At 48.5% G+C, this 18767-nt stretch overlaps 1 protein-coding gene across 14 annotated transcripts in view; it reads left to right on the forward strand.

Annotated features, from left to right (window-relative positions):
- The window catches only part of ANK1 (ankyrin 1), a 207503-nt gene that overhangs the window by 117357 nt on the left and 71379 nt on the right, over nt 1–18767 (forward strand). The window lies entirely within an intron of this gene.

Consider the following 18767-nt stretch of genomic DNA (forward strand, 5'->3'; position numbering starts at 1 on the left):
ATGCCCGAACTGTGTGGGCCGGGCCTGGGCTCCATCCCCTGCTGCCTCTTCCCTCAGAAGTGGCCTTGGTTCCCGCTGTGGTCTTAGAACATGTGGCCTTTGAAGGGGGGCAGGAGAGCGGGCCTTTGAAGGATGTTGTATCGGTAGTGACATTAAATCTCCTTTGTCTACTAGCAGCCTTTGTGGGTTCTCGCTGTGCTGAGAAGGAAGTCGTGATGGCGCCTCCCTTCCTCTGTCAGGTGTTGATGAAAGCGAGGCCGGCTCAGGCTGAGAGCCGCCGTGGCTTGAACAGCTTCTCTGGAGGTTCCCGGGGCTAAGCTGTGTGTTTGGTGACAGGTGGGGCCAGTAAGAGACTTCATGTGTTCAGAACGGAGCAGAGGGCAAAGAGTCAGGTTTGGGGCCAGAGGTCTAGGAATTGACTGAACAGGGAGGAAATTATCATCGAGAGAGGTCAGGGGTATAGTTTGAGCTTGTGGGTTGGATGACCTTGGTTTGGTTTGCTTGGTTTGGCCAGCCAATTCAATTAATGGGGCACCTGTCCTAAATCAGTTTCTAATGAGAATACTTTTTTTTTTTTTTTAACCATTTTAATCAGCAAATTATTTGTAATTGTGGTGAAATACATGTAACATGGAATTTACCACCTTAAACCATGTTTGAGTGTCCAGTTCAATGGGATAAAGTACTTTCATGTTGTGGTATGACAAGGACCACCGTCCCTCTCCAGAACACTGTTCCTCCTGCAGAGCTGAAACTGCATCTGTTAGGCGGTAACTCCCCATCCCTGCCCCCCAAACCCCTGACTGCCACAGCTTGACGTTCTGTCTCTATGACTCCGACTGCTCTAGGTCCCTCCTCAAGGTGGAATCACACCGTATTTGTCCTTTTCATGTAGTGCAGTGTCTTCAAGGCTCGTTGTGTTGTAGTGCACTAGATTGCTTTTAAAGCTAGCAGGGGCAAGTTCCCAGAAGGCCATGTGCCCCTGTCCCCCTGCCTTCTCACCACCTGTCCGCTCCCTCTCCCGCCCCCCCCTGCTTAAAATGCAACATTCCACTTGTTCTTTCTCTCAGGGCAAGACCCCGTTTGGATTCAGTCGGTCCTCTGTGGTGTAAATTCACAGCTCAAAGATCAGGGAGGTTGGAGCGGGTGGTGTGGTAGGAAATACAAAGTAGGTGTGATAGCAAGCCCACGGCCGTGAACTTCAGAGGGGGACAAGCATGTGCCCTGGTTTGAGTCTGTGGATGGGGTAGAGGCAGGAAGCCCTCCTTCCTCCCTTTCTCCCACCCCTCCGACCCAAGTGTACCGCCACAGGGTGATGGCCTCTGTAGTGATGCTCAGCAAGCACACAGAGCCCAGGCGCGGCCTCTGGAAAACAGACCGCAACCGCAGACCCATTTCTTTCAAGGGAAGAGGGTGGAGGAGAGAAATTCGGAGCAAGGAGCAAGTCCTGGTGTCGGAGTGGCTCAGAAGAGGGGCCTCCTGCTTCAGCAGCTGTGGTTGTGTCTCCCCAGCCTCCCACAGACAGGGGAATGGCTCTCTCTGCCCACCTGGAAAGTTCCGAGGCTTCCGCAGCAGAAAGGCAGAGGAGGGCTTTTCTGCAGTATAGCTCTGTCCGAGGAGCGCCGAGCCTTCAAGAGGCCTTCCCAGGGTTCAGATGCTCTCAGAGGAATCCATTTAGCAGAAATGGGGACAATCGGACGCTCATAAGCCTTGAGCCAGGGCTTATTTTCGGTGTGAGATTGGAAGATTTTGATGACACTGGGAAAGTGGCTTTGTCCTGATTGGTCTCCTGTTGGTGAGGCCCCGGGTGTTACTGGCTCATCCCCCTCCTGTCTCTCTTGGGGGCTCTCTGGGGTTCATCTTGGGCTCAGGGAGCAGCAGGCCCCGAAGCATTTTTGCACTTTATGACACTATTTCCAGCGGGCTCCAGGCGAGCCCGGCGAGCACCGAAGGGAAGCTCCAGTCCCAAATGGGTGTCTGCGGTCCTGGCTCGGCCCCGGCCTCCTTTCCGAGAGGACATGGCTGCAAGCAAGGATGCAAATGTCAAGGGGGCAGAAAGGGAAGGATTTGGGGTCCTGCAAATCCCCTCGGGGCTGGCTTATCCCTAGGGCCCCCTGCCCTGACTCCCGGGACCTTGGGCTGTGTGGGTCTCCTGCTCGTGGCTGCCGCAGGTGAAGGAGGAGCAGACAGCGGTCCCGCGGAGGAGCCCGTGCTGCTCCCATCATGCCAGCCCGAGGGTGGTTGAACCGGCCTTGTGCTCTGGAGGGAAGAGTGATGCAGGTACAGGGGAGGGAGGGACAACAGCAGCCAAGCTGACACCCTCAGTAAACACATCAGTGCAGCCCTGGGGACAGTGCTGGGGCTTTCCAGTGTTCGCAGGGCTGGCGACACGAGGGGACGAGAGCTTCCTTCTTCTCGGAACATGCATTCATTGTTTTGAGACGCTAAAACAGGCTCCTGTCCTGGGGCCCCGGCTTGAATCTTTTGAACCGGTGGACGGTGATAGCAGGAATGCAGCAAAGGCTAATCCTTATATAAGTAACACACTTTCAGATAGTATGTTTTGTGGAAAGGGTAAGTGCTGTTTGCCATAATAGGAAGTAATTACGCTAAGCAGTGTGAGAAGAGGAACTCTTGGCTTATGTAAGAGACATCTGAGTATTCAGGGCAGTCTCCTTAATGCATGGATTATGTCTACTAATTTTGATCGTCATCATTGTTCTATATATAGAAAAGAGCAGATTCACACACAAGGACACACACATACACAGCATCATCGGTATCTTTGTATGAATGCCTGATGCTTTCCTTAAGCCAAGCCATCGACAGGCTTTAGACCCAAGTCGCCAGTGTCTTCCTGTGTATCTCCAGATGCGGACGGAGCGCTGGGCCTTAGGGACTTGATAGTACGCAGAAAAGTCCCAGTCCTCAGTTTCTCTGAACTGTAGTCTACTGGTCGTGAGAGCTAGCCATCAAGGAAGCACGTAAGTAGGAGGCAAACTGAAGTGTGTTTGGAACTGTGAATTAAAGGCATAGGATTTTTTGAGAATACATGAGACTTGCCCTAAAGTTGGAAGTTAGAGAAGGCTACCATGAGGAAGGGATAAGTAGAAGTTAGTGATGGGAGGAAGGAAGTTAGTGATGGGAGTTAGTGATGGGAGTCCCTGGGTGGCTCAGTCGGTTAGGCATCTGACTCTTGATTTGGGCTCAGGTCGTGATCTCAAGTCATGAGATTGAGTCCTGTGGGCTTGGCGCTCAGATGGGAGTCTGCTTGAAGATTCCCCCCCCCCACCCGGTTCTTGTGTACATGCACTCTCTCTCTCTCAAATACATAAATAAATCTTGAAAAAAATCCAATCATGGAGAACAGCCTGTGCAAAGTCCCCGAGGCAGGGAAAAAGCACAGAAAGTTTAAGGAAGGCCAGAGTGGCTGCAGTGCAGAGGCTCCAGATGAGGCTGCAGAGGTGAATTCAGGATTTTGCTGGGACTTATGGGCCGGGGCGATGACCACCGCAGTTGGCTAGTGGTGATAGTCACCACAGTCGGGATAGTGTGTCCCAGGACCAGTGCTGTGTGTGTACATCTGTGTGTGCACACATTGTGTGTGTGTGTGTGTGTGTGTGTGTGTGTGTGTGTGTGTGCAGGGGGTGGTGTCCACCTGCTGTGCCACACTGTAGCTGCTGATGGAGGGGGAAAATCTGGGGAGGGGACAGAGTGGTCGGAGCAGCAGGGGTGGAGGGCACTTGAGAGCTCGAGGCAACTGGTCTTGGAGGTATTCTAGGAATCTCTGAGAAATGGAGGCAGTTCAGCTTGTCGTGACTTGTCCAACTGTTTCCACAAGCCCTGTTTACGGAAGCCATATCAAGGCTTCCAATCTTTATCCCAAGCAGAGGGAAGCAGGCCACAGACTCAAGCTCAGGACTGACATGATCAGAGGTGTGCTTTGGGGGAGTGCACTGGCTGCTGCTTGGAAGACAGCTGGAAGGGCCCAGGGTTAGAACTGGGGAGGCCAGTTACAGACAGTCACACCCGTCCGGGAGAGAAACGGTGGTCGCTGGGATAGGAGTCGTGGCTGCAGAGATGGAGAAGGGTGGACAGGCCTGGGTGGTGGAATGGCATGGGGGAAGCAGGGAAGGGGGCTTCGAGAATGACCCTCAGGTGTCTGCCTTGTGTGGGGGGTGGAGGGGGACACAGCTCACTGAGACGAGGAGCACTAGGGTGGGCTCAGTGTGGAAGCAGGAGGACACGCCGTCAGGGCTTTGCAGAGATGCTGCTGAGGAGTCTTGAGGAGTCGTCCAGGAATCGGGGTGAAGATGGATAGTAAGCAATTGGATATTTAAGCTTGTCACTAGATAAGAGGTCCAGCACAAAGACAGCTATTTGGAAGTCACTCGGCATTCGAGGAAGTCAGATGCTGGCATCGGCTGGTGAAAACAGGGACGAGAGACATGTTGAACATAATCCCACCAGTGTCTTTTGGGGGTTAGTCCACGTGTATTAATTAAACACCTACTTTGTGCCAGCTGCTATTCTAGGCACTGAACAAGATAGACAAAATAGACAAAGCCTGTGCTCTTGTGGCATTTATATGCTGGTAGAAATGACAGGCCCTAACCAAGAAAATGAGCAAATGAATAAGGTCAGCTAATGAGAGGTAGCATGGAGGAGAAAAGTGGAGGTGCCTGTTGCAGATGGAGTAGGTAAGGAAGGCCCCTTTAGGAGATGACTGTTGAGAGACTCAAAAGAAATAAGGGAGAACCACATGGTTTCTGGGGAAGAGCAATCCTGGAAGAGGGGGAAACAGGTGCAAAGGCCCTGAGGTCAAGAGTGAGGTTGGTGTTTGGGGAACAGCACGACAGGGTAGCTGCCATGGAATGATCAAAAGGAAAAGTGCTAGGCAAGGAGGTGGTTCAAATTGCCAAGGCCAAATGGTGAAAGGCTCGCAGGCCATGGTGAGGACTCAGGTTTTACTCCAAGGATGATGAGAAGCCTTTGAAAGGTATTACATGAGGGATACTCCATCTGATTTGGGTTTTTAAGTGATCACCAGCCCTGGCTGCTGGATGGAGAGTCGAGCTGAGGCACAGAGACCGAGGCAGGGAGACTGAGGTGATGGACCAGGTAGATCCACACGTGGCTGGGAATAATGGGGAGACCGCTGACGTGTTCGAGCCAGACGACTCACCTCCCTAGCCTTCTGGAATGTTGTTGCCTGGTTTGTGTCTCAGCACACACCACACAGGGGTGTGTCGGAGCTGGGGTCCCTCAGCCCTGGGCTGTGTCACATACCTATTCGTGTGTCCAACTTCCGGAATTATTACTTATATCAAATCAAAATATTTTATTATGGCAGCCATAGCAGTAAAAAATCCATTTTCTGGGATGATCCGGTTGACTTTACATATTTATCAGTTAGCCAAATAAAAGGAAAGAGGAAGACAAGTCAGAGTCTCTGTTCTCCTGATTTCTTAGAATTGTCGGGTGAACACAGATGCTCCACTGGGGACCACGAGCTGTAATTCCATAGGCAAAACCCATTACCATTTTAGTTTTCTCTTCTCTTCTTTTTTTTGTTTAAATTTTTTAAACAAATCTGTAAATTTATTTTTTTTTAATTTTGTTTACTTATTAGAGAGAGAGAGAGCACAAGTAGGGGGTGCCACAGGCAGAGGGAGAAGCAAGCTCCCTGCTGAGCAAAGAACCTGTGGGACTCCATCCCATGACCCTGGGATCATGACCTGAGCTGAAGGCAGATGCTCAACTGACTGAGCCATCCAGGCATCCCTCTTTTTTTTTTTTTTTTTTAATTTAAAAAAATATCTTATTTATTTATTTGAGAGAGAAAGAGAGCTTGGGGGAGGAGCAGAGAGAGGCTGAGCACAGAGCCCTATGTGGGGCTTGATCCCATGACCCCAAGATCAGGACCTGAGCTGAAATCAAGAGTCAGACGCTTAACCCACTTGAGCCCCACAGGCACCCCATTCTTCTTATAACTCTAATGAATACTGCTCCATTGGCCTTCCTGATAGGAAAGAACATTACATGTGACCCCAGGAGAAAATTTCACACCCAAAAGAGAAACCTTGATGTCTATAGTGCTGGCATAAGGCAGAGAGTTAGCAGAGAGCTTTCCCGGAGCACTGCAGGCATTGTCTGCCCCCTTGACTTGTATCTCCACAGTACTGAGGACCACGAGACTTGCTATGCCTCTGTATGTCTCTTCAGTTACCTGTCTCCTTCACTAAAATGCAGGCCCTCAAGGAGAGAGGACTTTGTTCTATTCGGTGCTCCTCACCAGGATTCTGTATGGCATAGAGTATGTGCTCTATAAATTCAGTCGGTAGAGGCTAAGCCTGTTGTACCCACCAATGATTCAAGCTGTGTATTTGACACTTGGCCCATGTGAGTGCTGTCACTTTTTTTTTTTTTAATTTTAAAAAATGTTTAAGAGAGAGGACCTTAAGCAGGCTCCATGCCCAGCCCAGAGCCTGAGATTGTGACCTGAGCTGAAATCAAGAGTCGGATGCTTAACCAACTGAGCCACCCAAGCGCCCCTGAGTATGCTGTCACTGTATCGTGAGATAATCGTTCGTAGGGACAGTGACTCTCGTGCCTGCTGGTGGCTCCATGCCGGCACCAGCCCCATCAGTCAAGTGTGGAGTATCAACTGCTCGACCTTCTGAAGGGTCGCAAAAACGTTAGTGCTTTCCAGTGCGGAAACACAACCGACAAAAGCATATGAAAACACGTGCGTTCCCTTACTGTTCTCTGAATTCCCACATGTGCCTTCCACATGCAGCCCATCACCGCTGGATACTGGTTTATCTTGAAGGTAAAGGACTTTAGGCATTTCAAATAAATGGAACGCCTTTACCAATAGTCTCTGCTCTAGAGGAATTTCTTCCACGGCGGCCGCGTGCCAAGCCTTTTGGTCAGGATTTGTTGGGCTCTGGCGATTGTGATGATCGCTACCTTTCTAAATTAAAGAGCCTTCGAGCCAGGAGGAGGTCATGACTTTCGACTCTCACTTTATAACTCAGAAAGCTGAGGTCTAGAGGTTACTTGGAATATCTTCTGGGCTTTATGAGTTTGCATTCGCTGAGCTGGCGGTAAGAACATCTTAGGTTTCTCTGCAACTTCATTTATTCCGCAAACATGTGTCGAGCACTTCCAGGGAATCATCCAGGCTCCTTGCTAGAGACTCACTTCATTCATCCCCTTCCCTTGAAGAACTCAGAGGCTGGGAAAGCAAGTCCAGCTTGTAAACAGGAGGTTACAAATTGAGCGTCATGAGTGTCGGCCAGAACGGGCACAGGAGGCTTCCCTCCAGTGATGGCATTCTCTGAACAAACGTTCGCTGAGAGCCTCCAGTCGGCTATGTGCTGGCTGCTCGGGGGGCAGTAAGTCTGAGTGCCTGCTCTCACATTGTTGCTGGTCTGGAGATATGGCTAAAATGCCAAGGCGTCAAAGAGCCTTTGCAGAAAGAGTAGGAGTTTGCCAGGTGGAGAAATGGGAACATGGAGTTGCCGTGGGAAAGGAGAGCCAGGCGAAGGCAGGAGCGGTGGACGGCACTGGCAGCAGGGAGCTGGGTGGCGCTGGGATAAATGAAGTGAAAGAAGGTGAGGCTGGGGGACGCCCGGGTGGTCCTGCCGATTAAGAGCCTGCCGTTGGCTCAGGTCACTATCTCAGGGTCCTGGGATCGGGTCCGGCATAAGGGTCTCTGCTGGGCAGGGAGTCTGCTTCTCCCTCTGACTGCGGCTCTTCCTGCTTGGGCTCCCTCACTCCAACAAATAAATAAATAAAATCTTAAAAAAAAAAACCACGGCGAGGATGGTGGTCGATCAGGCCAAGGAGGTCATGTCTAGGTCAGTGGGGATATGGAGTGTGTTACTTTTCTCTGTCATCTTTTTCGTAGGAACTGTTGACAGACAGAGATGGCACTCAGTGCCCTGACTGTGCCCGCAACCACCCCCAGCTCACACAGAAAGCCTCGCCATGGGAGAGGATGGGAAAATCGAGCCTTTTAAAACTGCTGCCATAGCGCGGGTCTGGAGTAGCACTGAAGGAAGGGACGGAGCGTAGGAGTACAGCCCCCGCCGGGGGGAGGGGTGGTCTGCCGAGGGCAGTCGAACAAGTCCAAGCAACCAGACTCCCCCGGGCCCAGTACTGTGGATTCCTCGGAAGTTCTGGTTCCTCCTAGAAAAGGCATTGAGTGAAAAAGATGGGACTGAAAACCCCCATCCCCTGAATTAATATAAATAGGTAAACTGTTACTGCATCTCCGCTGAAAGAAGCTATGTGAGGTTCATCTGGGTGACTGTCACGACTGATTTGTAGTTTGAAAGTGAGTTGATGACTTGTCATGAGTCAGAGTGACCCACGGAGTTTGATCATCACAGATCCCAGCTTTGCCCCGCCATTCCCCAGCGTGACCTCACTTCACCCTTGTGAGAGGCAAAGAGGGCAAGAGTCTTCCAGAACAAGGGCCAGGGGCTCCCAGCGCCCAGCCCAGGGCTCCGTGTCCTGGGCGTCCGCCACGGGGCCGAGCTGTGCAGCTGGTCCGTTACTCCCCTGGGAGGCCCTCCCTGAGCTGCTTTCCTTTTCAGTATGCATTCCCTCCCAGTTAAGGAGTTGACTCACCAGTTCAGTGACAGGAGCAGGGATGTCCCTGGGATCCTAGGGACCGGGAAGGGGGTGAATGGCATCGTCAAGAATGATCTGGAACATGTTTTAAAGAGAGTACACCCCCCATGCTCCACATTAGGCTTTGATTGCTATGGATTTCCAATATGAAGAACAGATGGGTGTTCTTAATTGGGAGAGACTGAGAAAACCAGGTAACCATGCATGGGTCAGGTTGCACGAAAGTGTGTCTGATTCTACAAAACCTTTTGGAGCATGTGCCATGGGCCAGGCCCTGTGCTAGAACCTACCATTCAAACATGAGGAACCACACAAAGTCCTATTTTGAGAGACACAGACAAGAGCAAATCAAAGCAATTTCACGGGATGAGGGCCTGAAAGATTATCCCCAGGGCCTTGGGGACCGAGTTGAGAGAAAAATTCACTTTTGGGAGGCTGGAAACAGGGCACAGTGTGGCAAAGAGAAAGGGACAGGAAAAGTCCCTTCCAATGACATTTGAAGCGGGCCTTGAAGGAAGATTTGCCTCCCTGGTTGTTATAGGACATGCTAAATACAGCACACAGTTCCAGTTCTTTCTCATCGGAATAGACTATGCATGCGAATTTGCCTGCGATTATTCCCATTTGATCATGAGTCTTTTGCTATAGAAGTTGTTGTTGCTTTTGACAACTGTGTCCCTGATGTTCACTGTTTTGTGATTTTTAATTTAGCAATAAAATGACTTCATAGTAGTTGCTTAAAAATGTACATGAGGGGCACCTGGGTGGCTCAGCCCGTTATGCAACTACCTTCAGCTCAGGTCATGATCCCAGGGTTCTGGGATCGAGCCCCACATCAGGCTCCTTGCTCAATGGCAGTCTGGTTCTCCCTTCCCCTCTGCTCCTCCCCAGCAACTTCTCTCAATCTCTCTCTCTCTTTCTCGATTACTCTCGCAAATAAATAAATAAATAAATAAATAAAATCAATCTTTTAAAAAATAAATATTTATATTATATAGAAATCCATAACGTCTTCTATAAGTTTCCCCGTATGCCTCCCTCCCCAAAATCACTGTGAACAATTTGAGGTGTGAGTCTCATCATACCTTCTGTGCGTCTCTACACGCATGTCTTAACTGTTTTCTGAGAGCTGTCGCATTGTTTTACCATGGAATTGTGGAATTAAGGAGAAGCCAGAGAATGAGGGCACTTCTGTCATTTTGAAAATACCGAGAGGTTAGGGGACACATCAGGGGGACAGCTCAGAGGCCTCACCTCCTTCTCCAGTGCTCTGTCCTCTGACACCCCCCACCCCTGGCCCTTCTTCTGAAGGTCTGGCTCTTTTTATCCTTTTAAAGGAATGCCAAGGTCTCGGACATAGGAACTCTTTCTAGTCCACAGGAGATATTCTTAGCTGCTGAGCTGAATTTCAGAGTCTGTGTCTCTCATTAACTTGAGCTCGCACTTCCTGCTCCAGGCTCCCCGGGGGGCCTTCAGCCCCTGCATTGGCTCCAATCTGCCGCTGCCAGGGAGCGCGGGCACTGCTCAGTGCAGGGGTGAGGGGATGGGGGTGGGAGGGGGTTGTGCACCTTGTGTCCCCGTCGTAGAGAGAAGGTGATCCGGGTTGACTCATCTCCTCTCAGGGCTCTGACTAGTGTGAGTTTCTTTCTTCCTTTTTTTTCTTTCCTTCTCAATTTTTTTTAAGATAATGAAAACCATTCAAGTGTTTTCCTTCCTGGTGAATAGCTCGTATATTGGATCTTAGCTACCTGGGTAAGAGCTAAATCTGGGTTGGAATGAAGCAGAGGAGGGCCAAGGGCTCAGAGCTGGTCTTGTTCCTTTCCTTCTGCGCCCCCCGCCCCCCACATGAGTGTGGGCCATCTCTCGATTTCTGCTCCTCTTCGCTCCCCACTCCCCGGACAAGGACAGGCTGACAAAGGAGATTGGGGTGATTTTCCACCAGGATTATGGTAATTGCTTCAGCTCTTCCTGGCTTCTGGTTGATTGGATTCCAGATTCCTCTATTTTTAACAGACCTTTCCCACCAAGCAGTCTCCCAGGAGACCTTGGATCGCTAGGTGAGACCAAGGCAGGGGTTGTGGGGATGGCCCTGCGGGCGGTGCTGCCTGGCCTCCCGGACAGGCTTCCCCATCCACTGGTTCCCACTCCCCGCAGTCTCGTGTGGTTGCTCTCCGGCCCTTCCATCTTGGAATATTCTCAGATCTCCCCGAAAACTCAGACCTCACGGGTCTGTCAGAACAGGAGGCTCTGGGTGCTCAGCTCCTTTCTGGCTCTGAGTCAGGAGGCACGCTGGAACCCTAATGGGCCCCCCGTCCTCTCCCACCACCACGACCAGAGCCCAGGGCTCCCCACAACGCTGGCCCGTCCCCCCACCACGCTGGCCCGTCCCCCCACAGCCTCTTCTTCTCATCCACCACTACTCCCTCCTACCTCCCGCTTTCTTTGCTAAACCTGTAAATGCTTTTGTACCTGTCGAAAAGTTGCAAGAACAATGCAAAGAATTCTCCCAGCTCTGTCACCTAGACCCTCTATTGCCATTTCATTGCATTTGCTCTTCCTGTTTGTCTGTTTATCTAAAATATAAACTACGTATGACCTAATTCCCCCTCACCCCTAACGTTCCACTGTGTACCACTCCAAAGGAAAGACACTTTCCCACATAACTACCCTTCTGGCCTCCAGAGCAGGGAATCAGCATTGATGCCACACAACCATCTACAGACTCCCTTAAAGTTTTGCTGACTGTCTGGATAATGAGAAATTATTCTCCCTCTGCCTTGGTCCCTCTCTTTTTCTCCCTTGTCCCGTCTCCTCCCTTCCTGGCTTTCCCCAGTCTTCCTCCTCTCTCCTTCCCTTCCAAGCTTCCCAGTTCTCTCTCTCTTTCTCTAGTCTTAGGGTATCTCCAGACTGTATTTAGTTGTCATTTCTCTTCAGTCTCCTTCAGTCTGGAATGTTTCCTTAAGTCTTTGCCTGTCTTGCATGTTTCCAGCACTTTCCATTTTGTAGTCTGAACCTCAGCTGTTTGTCTGCTGCTGTTTCCTTATGGCCAGACCAAGGCAGTGCAGTCTTGGTAGGAATACTCTAGAAGTTATGCTCCCTTTCCACCACTGGTGATATTAACCTTGGTCATCTGTTGGTGTCATTGATTTTTCCCTTTGTCATTGATCAGTATTTTGTGTGTGTTGCGGGGGCGGATATTCTGATATAATGCCAGTATCCTGTTGTTCATCAAAGTTCCAACCACCAACCTTGGCACACACTGATACCTTCTGCCTGTATCAGCTGCCACTATGATGGTTCCAGAAAGTGATTCTCCATTTTGGTCATTTCTACTACGTTTATGAGCTGACATTCTATTGAAGGATGAACTTTTCCTCCTTCCTCATTGATTTATCTTTTCATTCTTTATTTGTACTTGTGCAGACACATGGGCTCCTGTTTTATTAGATAGGTTATAAACAATACTCTCATGATTTATTTTGATGTTCAAGTTCAAATGAGACCAGTGGAGATGCTCTCAATAGGCGGGCTTCTTTGTTCTTCAACATGCCCTCATCACTCTTTGAGCATTTCCTTCCTTTCTGGCCCCTGTTGTCCCAGGGTGGTTTTGAAATTTCCCTGCCCCAGCCTTGGATCCGCCATTTTCCCAAGGTTCCTTTTAGTGGAGGATGGTATTTAGACACCAAAATCCAGTCACTCAAAGTGCTCAATGCTACTGGTTGTCATGTGTGTGTCCATAAATCCAGATCTAGTTCTGCATCTGTCTTCTTTTTAAATCCGTGAGATCATGCCAGTACTTAGGTCTAGTCCAACACCTCAGAGTTCTTGCTAGGCCTTCCTCTTTCCACATTTGTAAATCCTTCCAGACAGTGAGAAACCTGAATCCCATTGATACCATCATCCTTCATATATTGACTTGTTTGCTCAGGGCAACAATCTCCCAACTTCTTAGAGCAGACACACTGATGCCCGTACTTCTGCAGGGCACCCTTTCTGGTTCCTGCTTCTTCAGACGCTGACGTCTCTGAACTGGGAGGGGTGGGAAGGAAAAAGGAACAGAAGGGAAGGTGGGAAAACTCCCATTCATTTTTTGTCTCATTTCTGTTTTGGCTGAAAATTTAATGCAGGCAATTTAGGGAAAGGAATCAAAATTTATAGTGTTCCAGTGATTTTTTTGGCCAGCAGCTTCATTCACTTTCTCATGTAGTCAGACTGTAGTGATAGTCACCCCCTCTTTCCTTTTCTACCATCTCGTTTGGTCCTCATCGTTTCTGCCTCTCATTTCCATAGTCTGCTTTTCTTTCTTCCCTTCCTCTTTCTTTCTCATCAGTCTCAGGATTTGGAGTAGGAATGGCGATCCTTTTTTTCTCCTCCACAAGTCCTGTTTTAGGGCTTCAGACTTTCCAATATATAATGTCAGTGATTTCGCTCCACCAAAGGGATCAACAACAGAGCAGTTAGAAGTCACAAGTGCGGGACGCCTGGGTGGCTCAGTTGGTTGGACGACTGCCTTCGGCTCAGATCATGATCCTGGAGTCCCGGGATCGAGTCCCACATCGGACTCCCAGCTCCATGGGGAGTCTGCTTCTCTCTCTGACCTTCTCCTCATTCATGCTCTCTCTCACTGTCTCTCTCTCAAGTAAATAAATAAAATCTTTAAAAAAAAAAAAAAAAAAAAAAAAAAAGAAGTCACAAGTGCACAAGCTGTGTTTTATTTGGAGAATTAAACTTCTGTAACACAGGATTCAATCCTGATCTTCTTTGGACAGATAGAACAATCAGGTTAGTTCAAAATAGAGAACCCAAATTGAATAGGAAAGTGGGACAGTGAATGTAAAGACCTAGGTGTATGACCCCCTCTCTATATACCCTTGTCCTTATTATGGGCAAGATCTTCTGACTGACCAATTGACCATATGTTAACCATTAACTAGTAACCTTTACTGATCACATGAGTAAAGGGGAGTGCCTCATGAAGGCAATGTTACTTAGAAGCCCTTCTCCCCCACCCCTCTTTTTGTTCATTTCAGAGTCCTCAGACTTCTTGCCTTTGTCTACCACTGCCCTTGGCGTATTATTCCCAAGATGCTGGTCCTTTTCTTCCCCATCAAAACATCCCCTGGCCAGTGCTCCATTGCCCCTGGGCCTGGCTGGATGGCAGCTAACAAATTTGATGACCTGAACTAGTAGGTGTTCATGAATAAAGAAGGTCATGCTTTCTGGATACTATCTTAGCATGTTAGCTTAAGTCCTCTAGAAACACACTGCTTGGCTCAAAGAAAGAGGATGGGGGACTGAAATAATAAGTTTCAGAACATGTGGGTGTGGGAGGAGGAGGTGGGCCTTAAGGTCCTCAGGGCACAACCTGGGGCTGCCTACTCAGTGTAGTGGTGGTGCGGGGAGCCGTGTTTGTGGGTAAAATAAACAGCTGTGAGGAAAGGAAGTGGAAGGGTTGTGTGTCCACATGGGAAAGTACGCAGCAGCTTTTGAGATGTTCTTATAATTTTCAGAGAGATATAGCAGCCCAGGACATCATAGCTTTTCTATTTGAAACCATCCTTTGCAGGATGCCTGGGTAGCTCCGTCAGTTGGGCATCTGCCTTTGGCTTGGGTCATGATTCCAGAGACCTGGGATCAAGTCCTGCACCGTGTTCCCTGCTCAGCGGGGAGCCTGCTTCTCCCTCTGTCCATCTCACCCCTCCTACTCTGCTTATGTGCTCTCTCTCCCTCTCTCTGGCAAATAAATAGATTAAATCTTCAAAAAAATAATCCTCTGCATTGGACAGGAGAAGAGTTAAATTCCTTGTGACATGTCTACTGTATTTGTACATTTAGAAATCAATTAGTGTAATTGGGGCAATCAGAGATGCTAAACAGAGGAACAATTTACTGAGAACAAATGTCTGGAATTGTGTATTTTGCCAATGGAATTTCTCACAGTTGGTACAAGAAAATACTCCAAATTAAATCATTCAGGCTGAATGTGACTTTTTTTTTTCCCTTCCTCTTAAAAATGTTAAAAGAAACACAGCCTGGCTGAGAACTCCTCCCCCTCCTGTTGGACAGATTGCTTCTCAGAAAAATCCTCTAAATTGACATTTTACCTGAAAAAAAGCAAAGGCAGATGAAAAACTCCAGGTGTGTATGCTTGGCGTGAACGCTTTTGCCAAACAAGATCATAAAAGTGTTGTCTGCTCTATTAGGACCATAGGAAATGAGATCATATGGGGGTAGGTGTCCTTAAAGGCTCAGTATAGGGAGTATGTAGGATGTAAAGAGCTTCTAAGAACATCGTTCCTGCCCTATCAGTGAGAAACGCCTGGAAAATCTACAAAATTATAATTCGTCCTGAGCCCTTCAGAAGGCTTGAGATCAAATTGTGCAACCAAGTTAACTGAATTCTGAAGAGGGGTGAGCCCCTCCAAAAAGAGGGCTACCATTTCAGCTGTAGCAGAGAACGGGAAAAAGAAGCAGCTGTTATACAAGCCAGACTCTGAACAAATTCTTAAAGATCATTGTGAGCTGTAGTGTGTCTGGAACCACAGGCCTCCGGTGGGTGTTCATGAGAAATATTGGGGTATGTCAGGAGACTAGCGAGTCTCCCAGGATGGCAAAGGAATATAGGAGGCACTTGGTGGCTTTGGAGGCAGAGGTAGAGGCAGGAACAGAAAAAGCCTTGCCTGCTTCCCAGGATCCTTCTCTCATGTGAAGCAAAAACAAACACTCTGACCTTCAGACCATAAGTGAAAATCCATTCTTCAGGGGCAGGAATAGAAACAAACTACCTTGGCCCCAGGACACAGCAAAGACCCAGCGGTGCTGTAGGAAAGGTAGACGCAAAATCCCCTTTCACCTAGGGGAGGGCAGGAGACGATTCTGGTCCCCAAATGGTCGTGTACTAGTAAGGAAAAGAGTTCTGCTACTGCTGGAGGAAGAGCAAGAAACTCCCACCCAAGACCAAGTACAAAGACGATGTAGGTCTTCCTGCCACAGAGATGGGAGAGAATGCTTAAAACAAGGATCCTCCGCCTTTGAGGTCCAGGTTCAAGACCTTTTGTGGTATTGTTTGTAACACTCGGTCTAGGTCAAAACAAAGGAGAGGCTGTTATACAAGCCAAACTTGCTTCCCTCCCTACCCCAGAATAAGAAAGAGCATATTACTGCTGGGAGGGGTGCAGAAGCGTGGAGAAGGACCCCAGCGGAGGTATGGGCATGCTGGCTGGCTGATGGCTAAAGGGAGATCAGGAACACAGGAATCCCTCCAGCACCCTTGCTCCTACTCTAAGCTTATGATACCAGCTGCCTCCATCTAGAGGAATTTGAAGGCTGTAGTGCACTGAAGATAGCAAAACTCAAACCCAAGTCAACTAACCTAAGTCAATACACACGCACACACACACACCTAAGAAGAAAACAAAACCTTTGTCAGGAGGCAAAGTAATCAACAGAAGCAGACTCAGAGATGAGATATTGGAACAATCAGATGGTCTTTACAATAATGGTGATTAATGTGTTAAAGGATCTAGTAGGAAAGGTGAACAACATTCATGAACAGATGAAGAATTTCAGCGGAGTGATGGACAGTGTCAGAAAGAATCAAATGAAATGCTAGAAATTTAAAAAGCCAGTTTCTTGGTGATAAGGAGTTTCTTTGATAGGCTCTTCAGTAGATTGGACACATATGAGGAAGACATCAGAGAACTTGAAGATAAGTCCATGAAAATGATCAAAATTGACACAACAGAATAAAAAGAGTAGGCAAAGATGGGGCACCTGGTGGCTCAGTGGGTTAAAGCCTCTGCCTTCGGCTCAGGTCATGATCCCAGGGTCCTAGGATGGAGCCCCACATCTGGCTCTCTGCTCCGCAGGGAGCCTGCTTCCTCCTCTCTCTCTCTCTCTCTCTCTGCCTACCTGCGATCTCTCTCTGTCAAATAAATAAATAAAATCTTTTAAAAAAAAAAAAGTAGGCAAAGAGAAAACAGAACTGAGCAGCCAAGGGCTGTGGGACAATGTCAGTTAACCAAATGTACATGCAATTGGAGACCTGGAAGGAGGAGTTTTTAGGAAGAAGAATCTGGCAAGCTAGTGTTTTCCCAAGGAAGGCATGTGGTTAAAAAGTGGCCACAAGTAGTTACAGCTTTGCTCTCCAGCTTCTAATTTAATGAAGCATTTACTGCCACACTCTTACCTTTTTCTTGCTTATCTTCAACACTCAGTTATTTGGGATATGAAATACGTGACTTTCCCCATGATCCCCCTTAGCAGTCTGTCTGCCATTTGGCATCAAGAGGAGGGGCTGGGAAGGTAGCTGGAGTGGTGAAAGATGCAAGGCAAGGCTCAGCGGCTCACCTTTTCCTTTTGGCAAACAACTTAAACTTGAATTAACTGAAATAAAACATGGATCGTGGTTTTGAAGAGGTGGTAAATGATCATTCATCTTTGTGCTTCATTCAAAATATTGGAAATGATCTCCTGTATTGGCTAGTAATGCATTTTTAAAAAGACTTTATTTATATTTACTGGAAAGAGAGAAAGAGAGAGAGCTTGCAGGGGGAGAAGCAGAGGGAGAGGGAGAGAGAAAGAATGTCAAGCAGACTCCATGTGAAGCCCGACATGGGGCTCCATCTCACAACCCTGAAACCCTGACGTGAGACAAAACTAAGAGTCTAACACTTAACCTGCTGAGCCACCCAGGTGCCCCTAATAATGCATTCAATAAAACAGTTACACAAGTTCCTTACTGTGTATGTGCTGTAAATGAGTTTTCAGGCATTCAGCGACCTTAGCGGCTAGATGGTGACCAGCTGTCCAGCTGCTTGCTGAGGTCAGCTGCTGGAGAAAACCTGCTGCTGGAGGTCGGGTGCTTGTGTGTCTCCTGAATGAAGATGCTTTCTGGATGGGAGGAGGGCGCTTGATGAGAAGGGCGGGGAGCATGGTCTCTGCAACTTTAGCTCATGGGTTTAGAATTTACTCAGAAACAGCTTCTCATCTCTCCATTGTTAATGAACTTGTATCCCTTCCTGCGTCTACGCTTCCTTGAACAGGCCTCCAGGGAGATTTCCTAACCCTCTTGGCAGAGCAGCTCCTTTTCCCTCTGTGCTACTTCTCATCTCATGCCATTTTGGGCATTTTCACATTATCTCACACTTATTTTTTATGCATCTGTTGCCTCTACTAAATTGAGATCTTCAAGGATAAGGGTCTGCATCGTATTCCTTTCTAGTGTGGTGTCAGGCATGGAATAGGTTCTCAGTAACTTTGGTCTGAATTGGATTAAGGAAATGCTTGCGTTAGGTAACTGCCAGGACTCCGAGAGCAACTGAGACAAGCGTTTGGTCCAGCCGTGTTCCGTGGCTCTTATTCTGTGATAAGTTCTGGGCCTTTGTGAGTATCTCCCATGCATGTCACAGGCACCTTGCATGTGACAGCTATGCCAAATGGGGCTTGGATTCATATCACCACAGTGATAGACTCAGAGGTGACTTAGGGTGACCATGTTGAAAGCAAACAATCAAAAATAGGGTCAGAAAAATACAAAGTCATTAGGAAGAAAGAGAACATCGATCCAGGGTCTGGAATGGAAGCTGAGTAACACAATTTAAGATACCAATCTGTTGTGATGGTCCCTTTTCTGTGACTGCCTCCTGCCAAGAGTGTAGCTTTTAGGGAGAGGCCTGGGATGAAGGGAGGGAAGCAGAGGGACTTTCTGTAGAGCAGAGCAAGGAATAAAATCTTGGATATCAAACTAGAGTGGCCGTGGCCAGACCTGGATGAGTTATTGTGACTGAGGGTTCGTTCTGAGCTGCCAGGTGAGCAAAACAAGGAGAAATGGGCTTTTGTCCTCTGCTGGAAACATACTAGTTCCTAGGGGCGAAAACAACAACTAAAACCACCACCACCAAAAAACCCCAGGCCCTTTTTTTCCCCTTGGGAAATCCAGATTTGTTTTCTATGTGGCTGTGCTCTAGAAAAGATGTGTGACCTTGGCTGCTCATTTGACTACCCCCAACCTTGATTTCCTCAGCATTCAGGGATCCCGACAGCCTGTTCCACTCCATTCTCTGGGCAGACAGGACGTCTAGAATCCTTCTGGTTGGAGATGCTGACATGGGCTCGGAAGAGCA

Source organism: Mustela lutreola, chromosome 18 (genome assembly GCF_030435805.1).
Source record: "Mustela lutreola isolate mMusLut2 chromosome 18, mMusLut2.pri, whole genome shotgun sequence".
In the NCBI taxonomy this organism is placed as follows: domain Eukaryota; kingdom Metazoa; phylum Chordata; class Mammalia; order Carnivora; family Mustelidae; genus Mustela; species Mustela lutreola.